General features: G+C 46.1%; 1 pseudogene; it reads right to left on the bottom strand.

The window, feature by feature from the left end:
- Window positions 1-672: 672 nt before the first annotated feature.
- LOC141517846 (ceramide synthase pseudogene) lies at window positions 673-1,485 on the bottom strand (annotated as a pseudogene).
- Window positions 1,486-3,334: the final 1,849 nt, after the last annotated feature.

Below are 3,334 nucleotides of genomic sequence, written 5' to 3'. Positions count from 1 at the left end.
GCTTCCTAGCTCTAAGGGGTAGGCAACCTATACCCTGGTGAGACACAAAGAGGTTAGAGGTACCTCTCCCACCCAGAGGGAATGCATGAGGTTAGGAGCTGCCTTCCCCTAGACTACAGCATATGGGGAAGGGAAATAGGCGTGTCCTTGGCAAAAAGGAGAGGGCCCTTCTCTAGATTATTTACTCCTTGATCCTCTATAATTCCTGTTAGTCTCCCCCCTAATCCATCCTATCCTAAATTGCTGTGGAATAGGGCACCTTCCTTTTTAATTTCCCTCCTTTAGGCCCCCTGCAGATTACAGTTGGGAAAAAAGGGTATCCCTGGGGTTATATATACAGGAGGGTGCCTCCTAATTTCCACTTTCTTACTTTCTTAGTTCCTACACAAAGGAGATCGTTGGCCATTCCAAACCCTCTGTCCCTCAGTTCCAGGCACCCTGAGGACAAGAGAGGTAGCTGTTTCTTACAAGCCTGGTCCCTGTTCCATCCCTTTTACCATCATATAGGGAGAAGCTTCCCCCCCAACTTCTCCATCCCTATCCTCCAGGCCTAGGACCACTGGAGAGGCCCCTAGTTCCCATCCCTACCCATCAGTCCCAGAGCCCAATTCCTGGAGGAATGGGTGCCCCAACCTTCTCCCTCTCCTCAGTCCCGGGGCCCATCGTGAAGTCTCAGGGGCTGACGGGGGACTGGAGGGGTGGGTCCCCGAGGCCTAAAGAGGTGACATGCTCCCCGGCAGATGAGGAAAAACCAGCAAGCAGCAGGGCGGCCCCCAGGTTGACATGGGCTGGTATATTGAGGGGTACAGAGAGCAAGGGCAGGCCTGCATGCTGCCCATAGGCCGAGTACAGGTAGGGGAACAGCAGCACTCGACAGCACAGGAAGCTCAGCAGCATCAAGGTACCATTCACTTTGTGTGGCAGGGTGTGTTGCTGCTTGTACTGGATGAGGATCTGGCCTAGGCAGACAAAGGGTGTGCTGACGTCCGCCATCAACATGCAGCCCAGAAAGAAGTCCCCCTTGCCTTGGCGCCACATCACTGATAGTGGAACACAGACCAGCACCGTGACTGCATGGTGCAGCACCTTGAGGAACTCCTTGTGCAGGTAGCCTCGGGCCACAGCCCAAGTGCCTCCTGGGGGGCCAGCCCCTCCCTCATGCTTTCCATGACCTTTGACCTGGTGCTTGTGCCAGTGACACAGGAACATGGCATAGATATCATAGATGAAGTAGGGCACTGCAAACTGAGTGTAAGCTGAGGATAGCCATTGCTGGTCATCAATGATATGTTTGCAGGAGGTGGAGACAATGTAGCCAGCTGTGGAGGCCATGATAGCTTGGACTGAGGGCACTAGCCTGGCTGAGACAGTGACTGCGTCGGCCTTCTCCCAGCGCAGCTGGGGCAGCCTCTGGAGCATGTTCTTGGAAAGGAGGAAGAGTCCCGGGAACACAACCCCCCCAGCCACCATCGGGGACAGCATCATGGCTCAGGGATTTGGGGCAGGGAAGAATGAGTAGAGCAATAAGGACTGGGGAAGCTGAGGCCTGTGAGGAGTTAAGAGATGCTGAAGGAGATAGAGAGAAAGGGGGTTTGGTTAAGGGACAGAAGTAGAGATGAAGGGAGAGAAGAATTAAGAAAAGAAAGAATATAGACAGGAAGGACACAAAGAGGATAGGATGGGGAGAGAGGAAATAGTAACAGGAGGGACAAGAGAAAAAAAGAATAAAATGAAAATGGGGAAAAAAAGAAAAGAAGGGAGAAATGGATAGGGACCTGAGAGGAAAAAAGGAGAAATAAAGAGAGGGAGGAGAAGGAAAAATAGAAGGATGGAAAGAGATGAAGATGGAGAAGGAAGGGGTGATACTATGAGAGGTGAGAATGGGATAGAGAAAGGGTGAGGGTGCAGATCAATCATTAATTTTTAAAAGTTGTCTTATATATAATATTTTTTTCTCTCTAATATTTTGATTTGATTCTTCTGTACATGTATAACATATAATAGATTGTTTTCTATCAGAGGGAGGGAAGAAGGAAAGGAGGGAGGAAGAAAAATGAAAAACTTGAAACCATGCAAAAATGATTGTTGAAAACTACTATTGCATGTAGTTGGAAAAATAAATAAACAAAATATTTAAAGAAATTTTAAAAATGAATGCATGTTGACTTGTGAAATAGAGAAGGCAAAGGTGCCAAGATTGCTATGCTGGAAGGGAGAAGGCCCCAGTGCAGAGGTCTCTTCATTCAGAAATGATGTGGGGAACAGACCAGATAAAATACTAAATTTTTAAGTTTTTAAGTTTTGTCCTTAATGTGGATGAATGCATAGAGATGAATTTAGAGTAGAGAGTTCATTAAATGCTTTGGAGATGGTTTTTCTGTTGCATTCATTTTGTTAAGTTGTAATGTATTTATGCTCTGTTGTCAGTTAAGAGTATGGGGATGGGGGGCAGCGGCTAGGTGGCGCAGTGGATAGAGCACCTGCCCTGGAGTCAGGAGGACCTGAGTTCAAATTTGACCTCAGACACTTAATAATTACCTAGCTATGTGGCCTTGGGCAAGCCACTTAACCCCATTGCCTTGCAAATAAAAAAAGAGTATGGGGATGGATTGGGGCCCTCTTGTTATGTGTTAGACTAATGAGCAAGGTGCAATAAAACAAAATTTACTGAGGCTGCACACCCTTGTAGGTTCTTTCCTGAATGAATAAATGGAAAAGTATTTCTTAAGTGATATGTGTTAAGTCATTTTAGTTGTGTCTGACTTCTTGTAATCCCATTAGGGATTTTCTTGGCAAAGATACTAAGGAGGTTTGCCATTTCTTCTGCACCTCATTTTACAGATGAGGAAACTGAGGCAAATAAGGTTAAATGACTTGCTCAGCATCACCCAGCTAGTTTGTGTTTGAGGTTGGATTTGAGTTAGGTCTTCCTGACTCCAGGTCCAGAGCTCTATCCACTGTGCCACTAGCAATCCTATTAAAAGCTTACCATGTGCAGATACAGTGCTAAGCAGAGGGACAAATATAAAAAGAATTCCTGTCCTCAAGGAGTTTACTTCATAATATGACACCATATATAAGGTAATTATGTCCAGGGAAGAATGTTCTGGACTGAGAAGACACAGGATCAGGGAACAGAATATTAAGTATTTGATTGCCATATGCCTCCCAGAAATAGTATCGTTAATTTGATTATTATTTCCATGGCTGCAGATGAAGAAAGAGGGGAGAAGAGTCTAGGAAGAAAGTTTCTTGTCACAGCTTCACTAAATCAAGTTGCCTGGAGAGCAGCAAGGTGATGGGTCCTATTGGGCTTGTTTTTGGAGGCCTGTTA

The sequence above is a fragment of the Macrotis lagotis genome, chromosome 1 (genome assembly GCF_037893015.1).
Source record: "Macrotis lagotis isolate mMagLag1 chromosome 1, bilby.v1.9.chrom.fasta, whole genome shotgun sequence".
NCBI classification, from domain to species: Eukaryota; Metazoa; Chordata; class Mammalia; order Peramelemorphia; family Peramelidae; genus Macrotis; species Macrotis lagotis.
This window is presented reverse-complemented; position numbering and strand designations above follow the sequence as displayed.